Source organism: Hydra vulgaris, chromosome 03 (genome assembly GCF_038396675.1).
Source record: "Hydra vulgaris chromosome 03, alternate assembly HydraT2T_AEP".
Lineage (NCBI taxonomy): Eukaryota > Metazoa > Cnidaria > Hydrozoa > Anthoathecata > Hydridae > Hydra > Hydra vulgaris.
This window is the reverse complement of record NC_088922.1, coordinates 34237295-34253155: the sequence shown is the minus strand read 5'-3', so window position 1 is coordinate 34253155 and position 15861 is coordinate 34237295.

Here is a 15861-nt window from a genome sequence, read left to right as displayed (position 1 = left end):
ATTCAATATCACTGATTGATAAAAGATCACTCGAAAGACTTTCGTTTATTTCTCTATGATAACTTGAGTATAAAGAAAACAATTGAAACCAAATTTATTTAAAAAATCCCACAAAAAAGTACAAAATAAATCATACATATTATTATCAAATAAGCCAATAATATACTTACGATATGTTTAACGTTAAAGTTTAGTAATATTGTAGAAAAACCTGATTATTAAAAAAGACACAACTGTAAATAAAGTGAAGAAAATTACTTTCTAATTATATTGCATTCCCATAAACAATAAAAAAGTCCTAAAATAAATTTAGGCTTAAATATGTGAAAAATGAAAAATAAATTAAATATGTGAAAAATGAAAAATAAATTAAATATGTGAAAAATGAAAAGTAAATTAAATATGTGAAAAATGAAAAATAAATCAAATATGTGAAAAATAAAAAATAAATTAAATATGAGAAAAATGAAAAATAAATTAAATATTTGAAAAATGAAAAATAAATTAAATATGTGAAAAATGAAAAATAAATTAAATATGTGAAAAATGAAAAATAAATTAAATATGTGAAAAATGAAAAATATATTTTTTACTAATTTTTAATTGTCATTGCATAAATATAATAAAAATAAAACTATAGACTAACGAATATAAAGTAATGTTAATATTTAAGAGATTTAATATATATATATATATATATATATATATATATATATATATATATATATATATATATATATATATATATATATATATATATATATATATATATATATATATATATATATATATATATATATATATATATATATAAAAGAAAAAGGTATGCCAAGCAATAAATTGATTTTGAAAAAAATTTATTTAAAAAAAAATATACAGTATTTGACAAAACATTTGCAACTAACATCGAACAATGCTAAAAAGTGTTCCTAATTTTACATGTATTAAAAACGAAACGAACTATACCACCACGCAAACAGTTCAGGAGTCTGGAGTCATAGCATGCCATGACATGAGCAATCAGCTGACAGGTGATAGCACACAGGCAGAATTTCGTTGACAAGTGCCATTTTGCAGCGGACAAAACAAGTGCAACTTTTTTGGTTTGTTTCATTTCCTTAAGTCTGGTCCGTGTCAACGTCAAGGAAGTTTTTTAATAATTAATGGAAGTACCCAGAAGTTTCCAGAAGTTTACAGAGGAAGCATCCAGTAGCATCCAGAAATATCCTGAAACATTCAGAAGCATCCAGACGCATCCAGAAGCTTTCAGAAGCATCAAAAAGAAGCATTTAGAATCTTCCAGAACAAGTTCACACAGGTGATTATTTATTTCTATGACTTCAAGTGCAAAAATGGCTCCCGACAGTCTTGGGTTGGAACTAAGAAAGAAAATTATTGGCGATTACGTAAGTGGAATGTCACAAAAAAGTATTTGTGATAAATATCGCGTGAAAAAATGGACCGTATCAAGACTATGTTCCAAATATCGTTCTACGGGGAAGTTGGCAGCAGATAACAAAGGTGGAAGACCGCGTTCCACCAATTCTAGAGAGGATTCTATGATCGTCTGATCCGTCAAGAAGGATCCCCGGATATTATCAGTCGAGATACAACAGCAATTAGAGCTGCCTGTATCGGACCGAACAATCAGACGATGTGCTGTTGAAGCCGGATTGTTTTCCCGACGCCCCGCAAAGAAACCGCTGATTTCACTAAAAAACTAGAAGAAAAGACTCATGTTTACTACATCTCATATTGACTGGAATGTGCAGAAATGGCGAACTGTCTTGTTCAATGATGAATCGAAGTTCAACCTCATTGGGAGCGATGGTATTTGCCGTGTACGTCGACCGGCCGGAAAACGCCTCGATTTACGTTACTGCCATAAGACCGTGAAGCATTGTGGAGGCAATGTAATCGTCTGGGGGTATTTTTCTGCTAACGGTCTAGGTTCAATACATCGAAACGATGGAATAATGGATCGTTTCATGTATAAAAATATCCTGAAAGATGTTATGTTACCTCATGCTGAATGGAATATGCCAACAAAATGGGTTTTTCAGCAAGACAACTATCCGAAACACACGGCAAAAGTAGTCAAGCAGTGGTTTCTAGACAACCACCTATCGGTGATGGATTGGCTGCCTCAATCTCCGGGTCTCAACCCTATCGAGAACCTGTGGGAGATTGTCAACCGCAGAGTTAATTGTGAAGATGTTCATAATAAGGATCAACTGTTTGAACAAATCCAAAAGGCCTGGGCAGCAATTCCACAAAGTTTCATTGATCACCTGATCAAATCAATGCCTCTAAGATGCAAGGCTGTGATCGACAACAAAGGATTCGCCACGAAATATTGATAGCGAAATACAGCTTGGTCAACATTTTGTCGAGTTGCACTTGTTTTGTCCAGAAGAAAACTTTTTTAATACTTTTGATTAGTTTATTAATTTTCGTGTACAAATAATGAACTTTGTGATGAATAAAACTTGAAGAACTTTGTCTCTAAACAATTACATAGTTATTTTTCTAAATTGAAAAAATCACCTTTTTTTATATAAAGAAACTAAATTAGCATTATTTGGTTGCACTCGTTTTGTCCGATACTGTATATTATAAATAAATAAATGATAAATAGCGCAAGAGGCCTTTTACTATTTAAAACACAAGTTCTATAGTAAAATAGCGAAAGACCTCTAGTGATACTTATCATTTTATTATTTATATTTCATATTTTAAAAGAAATAAAACTTTTTTCAATATTATTTTTTTGCTTTGTATACCTTTTTTCTTTATATTGTTCAACATTAAATGAATAATTTGCCAACCTCCTAGTTAAACAAACTTAAACTCTGCAGAACATTTACATCCATCTTGAAAAGAGTTGTTATTTTTTATACATTATTAACCATGCTGTATTATACAATATATATTATATGCTGTATATACAGTATATATTATATCACAATATATATTATACATTGTATGTTACAATGTATTAAAAAACAATTCTGTTCAAGACGGATGTAATTGTTCTACAAAGTTTATCTTTTTAAAAATTAATACAACTTACTTGGTATTATTCTTTAGAAACTAGAGTACTTCAGTTTTTTTAAATCTTTAGACTACACATTTTCAAATGAACTGCTTATAGACTAAGTCACAAATTAGTTAAAAAATAAGTCTATAATTTAGTTTAAAAAAAATAAGTCTATAAATAAGTTAAAAAATAAGTTTATTTAAAAATGGTCTCAGTCTAAGACTTTTTGATTTTACTTCAATGCCCACTATAACCACATCCACACCTAAAAAAAGAAATGAAAAAAAAAATTACAACTTTGAATTAAGAAATATTATTATTTTATTGTTAGTGGGATTAGGATAAAAATATGACAGAAAATATAAAGAAAATAGCTATAACAGCCGAGGTCTATCAACACAAAACACAGAAACAATAGCGCATAGCATAAAATATTTGTAAGCACACGTTACTGTGTCTCCAGACTAATTAAAAAAGAAAAGAATATAAAAAGGCTAGACAACACAATGTAGTAAAACTAGTAAAACCATGTAAATAAGAAACACATTTAGAAAAGCCTAGAAACTACTTAAAAATGACATATGCAACAATGATGTTTAGATGTTGACTGGACTAATTAGTAGGTGTTTTAAAAAATTAGTAGGTGTTTTAAAAAAATTCATAAAAATTTACAATACTTTGTTTTTCTATATTGCATAAATCCATCATATGATAAATCTGAAATGAAAAAATGTAACGAATAAGTAAATACAAAGAAAAACATATATGAATCGAAAATCAATGTATCGATATACTTTTGTCAATAACAATAAGGGCATAGAAGTAGTTGTTTAGGGAAGTGCTAAATATAATACCATATAAGCTATATGGTATTATTCATAATACCATATAGCTTATATGGTATCATTTATAGATTCAGCCTCTTTCAAACACAAAATGCATACACATTAATTATTATATTATAACACACACACACATGTATATATATATATATATATATATATATATATATATATATATATATATATATATATATATATATATATATATATATATATATATATATATATATATAAATGTATGTATATATATATATATATATATATATATATATATATATATATAAGTGCTGCATTTTTTCAATTTAGAGAAATAACTATGTAATTGTTTAGAGACAAAGTTCTTCAAGTTTTATTCATCACAAATTTCATTATTTGTACACGAAAATTAATAAACTAATCAAAAGTATTAAAAAAGTTTCCTTCTGGACAAAACAAGTGCAACTCGACAAAATGTTGACCAAGCTGTATTTCGCTATCAATATTTCGTGGCAAATCCTTTGTTGTTGATCACAGCCTTGCATCTTCGAGGCATAGATTTGATCAGGTGATCAATGAAACTTTGTGGAATCGCTGCCCGGGCCTTTTGGATTTGTTTAAACAGTTGATCCTTATTATGAACATCTTCACAATTAACTCTGCGGTTGACGATCTCCCACAGGTTCTCGATAGGGTTGAGATCCGGAGATTGAGGCGGCCAATCCATCACCGATAGGTGGTTGTCTAGAAACCACTGCTTGACTACTTTTGCCGTGTGTTTCGGATCGTTGTCTTGCTGAAAAACCCATTTTATTGGCATATTCCATTCAGCATGAGGTAACATAACATCTTTCAGGATATTTTTATACATGAAACGATCCATTATTCCATCGTTTCGATGTAATGGACCTAGACCGTTAGCAGAAAAATACCCCCAGACGATTACATTGCCTCCACAATGCTTCACGGTCTTATGGCAGTAATGTAAATCGAGGCGTTTTCCTTGTTCAGTGTTGAACTTCGATTCATCACTGAACAAGACAGTTCGCCATTTCTGCACATTCCAGTCAATATGAGATGTAGCAAACAGGAGTCTTTTCTTCTGGTTTTTTAGTGAAATCAGCGGTTTCTTTGCAGGGCGTCGAGAAAACAATCCGGCTTCAACAGCACGTCGTCTGATTGTTCGGTCCGATACAGGCAGCTCTAATTGCTGTTGTATCTCGACTGATGATATCTGGGGATCCTTCTTGACGGATCAGACGATCATAGAATCCTCTCTAGAATTGGTGGAACGCGGTCTTCCACCTTTGTTATCTGCTGCCAACTTCCCCGTAGAACGATATTTGGAACATAGTCTTGATACGGTCCATTTTTTCACGCGATATTTATCACAAATACTTTTTTGTGACATTCCACTTACGTAATCACCAATAATTTTCTTTCTTAGTTCCAACCCAAGACTGTTGGGAGCCATTTTTGCACTTGAAGTCATAAAAATAAATAATCACGCCTCTCAAGGCTTACCGTGTTACATTTACCTTGTGATGATACAATAACGCTCTGTGGAACACAACGTCTTGGTTGGATGTGGACTGTATTGATGTAATGAAACACTTGTTGTATTTCACTTCTTGTATTGATGTTCTTCGATAAAACACTTTAATAAAACTCACTTCGATAAACTGTCTTGATCATACTGACTGATTGATTTCCATATACTGACTGAATTACATGTCGATTTAAATGTCTCTTATATAGTAAAATGAACCTGTGTGAACCTGTTCTAGAAAATTCTAGATGCTTTTTTTCGATGCTTCTGAAAGCTTCTGGATGCGTCTGGATGCTTCTGAATGTTTCAGGATATTTCAGGATGCTACTGGATGCTTCCAGATGCTTCTTCTGGAAACTTCTGGAAGCTTCTGCATGCTTCTGGAAACTTCTGGGTACTTCCATTAATTATTAAAAAACTTCCGTGACGTTGACACGGACCAGACTTAAGAAAATGAAACAAACCAAAAAAGTTGCACTTGTTTTGTCCGCTGCAAAATGGCACTTGTCAACGAAATTCTGCCTGTGTGCTGTCACCTGTCAGCTGATTGCTCATGTCATGGCATGCTATGACTCCAGACTCCTGAACTGTTTGCTGTGGTAGTATAGTTCGTTTCGTTTTTAAGACATGTAAAATTAGGAACACTTTTTAGCATTGTTCGATGTTGGTTGCAAATGTTTTGTCCAATGCTGTATATATATATATATATATATATTATATATATATATATATATATATATATATATATATATATATATATATATATATATATATATATATATATATATTTATATATATATATATATATATATATATATATATATATATATAATATATGTATGTATATGTATATATATACAAAATGTATATGTATATATATTTAATATATATATATATATATATATATATATATATATACATATACATACAGAAATACGCACGTAAACATACTACTATATACGCACATATACATTTTAGCTGTATTTTAACTCTTATTAATAGTTAAAATAGAGCTAAAATGTCTAATTCAAATACAACAATGATGTCATAAAGTTAAATTTAAAACTTTAACAAATGTCAAAATCTGAATGTTCAACTAATGGATAAAAGTAAAATATTTGTACTTACCTGCGTAACGGTTATATTAAAAGGTGAAGAGAGTTTGAGTTTAAAAGTTTAACTAAAAGGTAAAAAAAGCGTTTGAAAGAAAGAAATGAGAAATTTTTTTTTTTTTTTCCTAATTACAAAATAATAAATATTTACGGTTTTTATGTACTATTTCTGCATTACAAAATATACTTATATTATATACAATAAATTTTACATTTTTTTTCTCTTTGTATATATATTTCCGTTTTTATATATTTTTGTAACATGCGTTTATGATATTAATAAGCTTTTTTACATAAATTTAACATAGGTTTACCCAAAAATATTCAACAATATATATGCTTTTATTTTAAAATAATTACTTGACCCTATATATGTATTATAAATTTTTTTAAATTTATTTTGGTTTTTGTGTTTTTTATTCTTTTGTGTTTTTTAATTTTTAATTTTTTTGTGTTTTTAATTTTATATATTTTTTTTTTTTTTTTTTTTTTGAGCCGTTGTAAAAAAAAATATATTTAGTAAAGAAAGATTTTTTTAAGTAAAATAAATAAATACAGAATTTTTACACAAACATCGCGTTACGAAATCAACATAAAACATGCAAATAATTAATTATAAATCATAAATTAAGGGCTGGAGTGATAATCTAATCATATATAGCAATATTTTTGTTGTAAAAAGGAAAATATATTTGCAGGAAACAGGAACACTTAACTAAACATTTAGTTCTTGCTATGATCCAGTGTATTAGTTTAGCTCATATGTTTAGTTTCAGGTTCCCATTCCATATTTGACAAAAAACGTTTTTAATACAAAAAAATTGACAGAAAATGTACGTGGTATTTCTACGGACATTATAATTATATTTTAAAGTAATAATATTCCTGATGTTTCTGGTAATTATCCTGATCACTTCCATTGGGCCAATTTTTGAATTCTTAAACATATGCTTTTCCATATTTCATTATAGTTTAAGTGCCTGTCATTATAGTTTGAGTGACTGTCAACAGCAGCTGCGAGGTAGGGTTTTTATCCCATAAATTCGCTATTTCAATCGAGAAAATCGAATTTATTGGAGAAAAATTGTTTTGGGATGTCAAGGAGTTATATACAGTATTGGACAAAACATTTGCAACCAACATCGAACAATGCTAAAAAGTGTTCCTAATTTTACATGTCTTAAAAACGAAACGAACTATACTACCACAGCAAACAGTTCAGGAGTCTAAAGTTATAGCATGCCATGACATGAGCAATCAGTTGACAGGTGACAGCGCACAGGCAGAATTTCGTTGACAAGTGCCATTTTGCAGCGGATAAAACAAGTGCAACTATTTTGATTTGTTTCATTTTCTAAAGTCTGGTCCGTGTCAACGTCACGGACATTTTTTAATAATTAAAGGAAGTATCCAGAAGTTTCCAGAAGCATGCAGAAGCTTCCAGAAGTTTCCAGAAGAAGCATCTGGAAGCATCCAGTAGCATCCTGAAGTATTCAGAAACATTCAGAAGCATCCAGACGCATCCAGTAGCTTCCAGAAGCATCGAAAAGAAGCATTTAGAATCTTCCAGAACAGGTTTACACAGGTTCATTTTACTATATAAGAGACTTGTAAATCGACATGTAATTCAGTCAGTATATAGAAGTCAATCAGTCAGTATTATCAAGACAGTTTATCGAAGTGAGTTTTATCAAAGTGTTATTTTGAAGAACATCAATACAAGAAGTGAAATACAACAAGTGTTTCATTACATCAATACAGTCCACATCCAACCAAGACGTTGTGTTCCACAGAGCATTATTGTATCATCACAAGGTAAATGTAACACTGTAAGCCTTGGGAGGCGTGATTATTTATTTTTATTATTTTTATGACTTCAAGTGCAAAAATGGCTCCCGACAGTCTTGGATTGGAACTAAGAAAGAAAATTATTGGCGATTACGTAAGTGGAATGTCACAAAAAAGTATTTGTGATAAATATCGCGTGAAAAAATGGACCGTATCAAGACTATGTTCCAATTATCGTTCTACGGGGAAGTTATTAAAGCTGCCTGTATTGGAACAAACAATCAGACGACGTGCTGTTGAAGCCGGATTGTTTTCTCGACGCCCTGCAAAGAAACCGCTGACTTCACTAAAAACCAGAAGAAAAAACTCCTGTTTGCTACATCTCATATTGACTGGAATGTGCAGAAATGGCAAACTGTCCTGTTCAGTGATGAATCGAAGTTCAACATCATTGCGAGCGATGGTATTTTCCTGTTTACGACGAGCGGCCGGAAAATGTCTCGATTACGTTACTGCCGTAAGACCGTGAAGCATTGTGGAGGCAATGTAATGGTCTGGGGGTGTTTTTCTGCAAACGGCCTAGATCCAATACATCGAAACGATGGAATAATGGATCGTTTCATGTATAAAAATATCCTGAAAGATGTTATGTTACCTCATGCTGAATGGAATATGCCAACAAAATGGTTTTTTCAGCAAGACAACAATCCGAAACACATTGCAAAAGTAGTCAAGCAGTGGTTTCAAGACAACCACCTATCGGTGATGGATTGGCCGCCTCAATCTCCGGATCTCAACCCTATCGGAACCTGTGGGAGATCGTCAACCGCAGAATTAATTGTGAAGGTGGTCGTAATAACCTAGTGGACACAGGGCGTAAAAAAGACGTCTTTTAAACGTTTTTTAAACGTTTCAGACGTCTTTTGAACGTTCAAAAGACGTCTTATTTAGGTCCTGTGCCCACTGGGAATGATCAACTGTTTGAACAAATCCAAAAGGCCTGGGCAGCGATTCCACAAAGTTTCATTGATCACCTGATCGAATCTATGCCTCGAAAATGCAAGGCTGGGATCGACAACAAAGGATTTGCCACAAAATATTGATAGCGAAATACAGCTTGGTCAACATTTCGTCGAGTTGCACTTGTTTTGTCCAGAAGGAAATCAACTTTTTTTAATACTTTTGATTAATTTATTAATTTTCGTGTACAAATAATGAAATTTGTGATGAATAAAACTTGAAGAACTTTGTCTCTAAACAGTTACATAGTTGTTTCTCTAAATTGAAAAAATGCGGCACTTTTATATAAAGAAACTGAGTTAGCATTATTTGGTTGCACTCGTTTTGTCCGATACTGTACATGTTTAAAATTTTCCCATATTTCGGGCAAAGATATGAAAGTTGTCCTCAATTTTACAACAAGTTTTGCATTTATTATTTTTAACAATCTGTTGCCTTGTGCTTTTGGCTAGCAAGGCCGCAGAAGGTAGACTGTTGTGTAGAAAACGAAAGAGGATATTTTGTGTCAGTCTGCATGCGTGGGAAGTTAAGTTTTTTTTCCAAATTTTGGTCCACGGCATTGTTGTTTTTGTTGAACTGTTCCATAAAAGTTCTGCTGGCACGACTGTCTTTTTTTAATTTGCCACTTTTAAGTAAAAACTTTTTGTTGATTTTATGGGGATGTTAAACAAGGACCCGTTTTTGTCAAATATTTCAATTATTGTTTTGTAGTACTGAGACGTTTTGTTGTCCCAGTGTTTTGGAAAATTGTTCTGTTTAAAAAGTTCTAGCTTAGGTTTTGGTTCGTATAATTTATAAGTGAATTTGCCAGCCAATACTTTGAAAAGTAGTTAAAATTGTGAGATTTATCCTCATTCCGCATTCCTTCAGTTGAAAGAGTGTTTTGATGCGAAGTGCAAGACTTTGCTCCTTCGGTAATAAAATCCCGAGACCCCCGCTTTTGACAGGTAAAAAAATGTCTCTCTCTTAACCGGATTCAAATTGATCTTTTGCCACAGATTTTCGAAAATGGCTCTGTGCAGACGTTCTATTACCCAGTCGGGAATGGGCAGCACGTTTGCAAGAAACCACATTTTTGACATTGCTAGCGTATTTATCAACATAGTCTTTTTCCTAAGTGACAAAGTACGTAGTCCTAGAAACTTGAGTTTTTCTCTACTTTGTTAAAACTAGCCAGTTAAAATAGGTAGTATTACTCAGTCTGGTGTAAAAAGTAACGCCCAATATTTTGAAACCGGTGTTATTGTTCCACTCTATGTTCTCCAATTCTGGGTACATTTTAGGATCAAAACCCCCAAAAGCGAGATCCTTGGTTTTTGAGGCATTGATCACTGAACCACTTGCTTTTTCAAACAGTTTTACTTTTTCAAAAAAAAACGGACAGATTTTACGTCCCTGGCAAAAAAGTTCGAATCGTCTGCGAACTGCTGCAATTTAAGGGGTTTCGGTGTTCCTGGTAGTGGGAAACACTCTATTCTGCTATCCGCTCTGACCCCCAAACCAAGAGCTTCGGCAACAATGATAAATTGCTTCAAATTAAACTCTTTTCACTTTGACCACGCGACTTGACATTTCCACAAAATATAATTATAAATACGTTTATAAAACTTACGGGAAACTTTTACAATCAAAAACACGCGGTATACAGTCGGTTAATGGTTGGCACGGAATGCCAACAGTAAGCCAACTATAGCCAATACTGGCCTGTCAGTTCGAGCAACTAAAGCGTGTTTACTGGGAAGTTATAATCAAAATTTAAAAATTAATCAATATTTAATATCATATTTAAAAATACTAAAAGGCTTTCTACGTTTTAAATAAATATATATCTGTGTATTTTGTGTTTATTTATAGTTAATTAGAAAATTAAAAGAATAAAACAAACAAGTTTTTTGTACAGTCAGTATTTTATCAAATGATCAATGTAATAAAATGGTGTACACTAAATCAATCAGATTAAAAGATTTATCAAGCTATTCAGAGAGAGATAGAAATTCATTATTATGGAAATCTGGGCAAATAATAATAAATGTTAATGTTAAAACCTGTTTACATTATGAGCAACTTTTACTTAAACGGTTTGCTAACTCCCAAAAAATTGCATTGACCCGTTTAAAAGGCGCAAAACTAATGTAAAAGGTAAACTTATATGTTCTTAACTTATTGTGCTGTCTGTTTACAAAAAATACATCTAGTACACTTTCAACTAGTTTGAAAAATTTTGATTTTTTAGTTTTATTTCTAAAACTATTAAATTATCTTAACTATTATTTCCTAATTTTGACGAATTTTTTTTCATTTGTAATATATCTATTGGTGGTTTGCAAGAAATTGATATTCAATTGTGTTCAATTGGTTTTGAAACAACACCTGGTTTTGAAATGTGTCTTTCATGTAAAAAAAAAGTGGTAAAAAATAGATGAGTGGTCTACCTTAGAGGACCACAATGGTGAAGATAATATTCTGGAACGAACATTTTTTGATGAAAATAAAGAAATTGCACAAGAAAAAGAACTTATAAACACCAGTTTTGATAAACTTGATGTTTCATCAGTGAAATTTCATGGGGTTCTACAACATGCTAAAATTTCTCTAGGGAAAAGAAAATTAATGCAAGCTACTGATGTTATGTCAAAAAAGCTATCAGTTATCCTCAATGTTAACGCAAGAGAGATGAAAAATGATGTTACTGAGGAGCCCAATTTTGAACATCAGAAGAAAGCTGAAGATCTAGATAAATTGATACTATCAATGCAAGAAAAGCTGAAAATGGCAAACAAAAGAGAAAAGATTCAGATTTTAACATTGGTTCCAGACTCATGGTCTTAAGGAAAGCAGCTGAAGTATTCAATATTTCAAAGTCAACCATAACTAATGGAAGAGAACTTAAATTTGAAAAAGGAATGTTAACACTTCCAGAAAAAAACTAACACTGTTATAATTGAATCAGATATCGTTGATAAGGTGGAAAGCTTCTATTGTAATGATCAGTTCAGTCCGCAGTTGCCAGGTATAAAAGGTTTTGTAAGTGTATCCAAAAATAAACATGTATCAAAGCGATTACTTCTTTGCAATTTAAAGAAATTATTTATTGAATTCAAACAAGAGCACCCTCAATCAAAAATATAATTTTCTAAATTTGCTCAGTTAAAGCCAAAATGGTGTATTTATGCTGGTCAAAAAGAAACCCATGCTACTTGTATATGTGCAATTCACCAAAACCTAAAGCTTATGCTTTAAGTTTTGGTGAATATAGCATAGCGCTGTTAAACGGGAAAAGAGTTACCATGAACTTGTTGAAAAGATTATTTGTAGCAGAGAGTCAAGGAAATGCATGGTCCATAGATGTAATCCTGAAATTCAAAATATTATCAATTGTATAACTGCAAATCTATTGCAAAATGAAGGATCATTTGAAGAAAATGACAAAGTTGATAAAGATGAAATAATTGAATACAAACAGTGGAGTACAACAGATAGAGCAGAGCTACACATCTACAATAGGCAAATTCATTGAAAGTCTTAGTGAAAAACTTGATAGCATAGCATCTCACTCTTGCATAACATCTCACTTTGATCGTGCTGAATCTGAAAAGCATCTAACCCATTATTGCGTACCATGCATGTTGAATACCTATCCATAACTGCTTAGCATTAGTTGGATTAGCAGCAAAAACTACTTTTTTAACGTCTTCCTCAAGTTTTTAATGGGGTTTAGGTCGGGTGATTAAGCAGGCCACTCTATAACCTTAATCCTATTGACCTGAAACCACGCCTTTGTTTTGCGACTAGTGTGTTTCGGGTCGTTGTCTTGTTGGAAGACCCATTTTAATGGTATATCTTTAATAGCATGACTAATTGTGGATGTTAACATATATATGTTGACCCATGATACCATTAATCTTATAAATAGGGGCGATATTATTGTATGAGAAGCAACCCCATACCATGACTTTGGCCCCACCATGTTTCACAAACTTAATGACATATTTTTTTTGGAATTCTGTGTTCAACTTGTTTCTCCGCGCAGCGGCCTTGTTCGTCAAGGTTCGTGTTTCGGAGTTATAGAGTTGAGAGAGGATGATAACTACAATTAAAGTAGCCTCCTGGTCTGTAGTGGCTTTCTGAAACATGGGGAGGTGAAATGATAAAAAAAAAAAACAATTTGTAGAACTTCTTACATATTTTCTTAAACCTTTACCTCCATAAAGAACAATTTTCGACTCAGTTTATAATATGTTGCGCTACTTTTTGATGGGCCAATTCAGGTGTTGGTTTGCAAACCGCAAACTTTTAGTGGTAGGTTTTTTTGTTACCAAAGAAACCTTTCGTAGACTGTATGCAAATAAACCGTTTTCTCTTATGTGCCTACAAACAGTTAAGTCACTCACTTGTAATTCAAGATTATCTTTGACTTGCTTGGCCGATGAAAATGGTTTGCTTTTAACATATCTTATAATTCTTCGGTCTTCTTGTGCAGTAGTCTTACGTTTTCCACCCCGTTTTTCAACTTTTGCTTTATAATTTATAGCATTTAAAATCAACTTTACTGATCATACAAGAATATTTTGTATATATGAGTAAGATTTAGTCTCTCTATGATGCTTCAAAATAATATTGCGTTCTGTTAGTGTACAATGACGTCCTCGGCCCACTTTGAAAGGCTTAGAAAAGACTTTAACCATTAAGCATACACAAATAAATGAAGAATATATTATGATTGAAGTAATACTTACTTTTCCTGTAAAAATTACGAAAATCTCTTTAAATTTTATAAACTTTAAAATCAATACAACCACTGCTATTTTAATGCACTCCCTCAATTACAATAATTTTTATCAAAAATAACGGTATTCTTGGATGTATATCATATGGTCAATAGACCATATCATAATTGTATATAAAAAAATAACTTTTGAACTTTATTTGGGCTACCCTTTGGTTTGATGTGGTTAGTGGTCAGGAAAATTAGTTCAAAATTTAAAACTTAAATAATGCGTTTTAGGGACAGCTCAATTAACTTTACTTTTTAACAGGTCCCTATTATTTTGAAAAAAGAAGTTTTTTCAAAAGTATGTCATGTTGGGTCTTAAAAGTAGCGAAATTATATAAAAATTTCAAAAAAAATGATAATTTCATAACAAAATTATTATTTTAGATTTAATTGCACAAAAACTATGGTTTTTTAACTAGAAATAAAAAAAGTACATTTTTACAAGTTTTTAACAAAAAACAAAAATTGTTTAATTTATTTTTTATAAAACAGTTACTATTTTTGAAATTTATACATTATTTTGCTTCTTTTGAGTACCAGGTTGTTCTACTTTTAAGGAACTTTTTTTTAATTTTAGGACCCCATTGAAAAGTAAACTTAATTGAGCTGTTACTAAATATTGGAATGATGCTTTGAAACTTTAATGATTTACTTTTTTTCATCAATTAACAACATTTAATTACACTGTACAACAACGAATAAAAAACGGAAATGCCATTGACACTACCTTATGTATTTTGATCTGAAGATTACGAAAATGATATCCGTTTTGTTGTGTGACCCACCAATTTTGGTTAAATTCACATTTTCAAATTTTCGATTTTCACTATGAAAATTGTCAATGTGATTTTTAATATATTTATTAGCAGTTGTTTATCATTTATTTATTAGCATTTCTTTATCATATACCTATTTGCACTTGTTTAACCTTGTATTAGACTAAATGTAAGTCTGTTTTATTTTAGATAAACTACAGTTAGCCAAGTAATATATAGATATAATACAGTGTATATTGAAACAAGAAATGCCCAGAACTTGTAAAAATCAAGCCGACAACTTTTGCTACATTTGTGGCGAACTGACTTTAAAGAGATGCAGACGAAGATTGACACCACATGTGAAAAAAATGTATGAACTATATTTTGGTTGCAAAGTCGGCAACCAGGATAAAAACTGGGCGCCTCATGCATGCTGTGTGAGGTGCGCTAGTTCACTACCGTCGTGGGCGAACAGGACTGGTGGAGGACCAACAATTGGGGTGCCAATGGTGTGGCGTGAACCCCAAAATCATTGCTCAGATTGCTATTTCTGTTCTGTTAACATATCAGGTCGCAATTCTAAGGGTAAGAAAGCTATAGTGTACCCAAATCTACCTTCAGCTATTCGTCCTGTTCCTCATTCGACTGAACTCCCTGTTCCTGAACCTCCATCGGAAATCCCAAACACGGACAGTTCTGATTCAGACGAGGATACTGATGACGATGATAGTTACGAGTTGCCAGAAGATACAGAGTGTAAACCCCACTTCATAACAGGATCTGACCTGAAAGATCTTGTTCGAGATTTGTATTTAACAAAGCAACAGAGTGAATTGCTGGCTTCACGTCTCCAGGAGTGGCATATGTGGCTGGTGATGCAAGAATGTTGTCATTTAGAAAGCAATCACGGGAACTGCAGCAATACTTCTCTATGGATGAAGAACTTTGCTTCTGTAATGATATCAGTGGACTGTTTGATAATCTAGGAATACAATACGATTA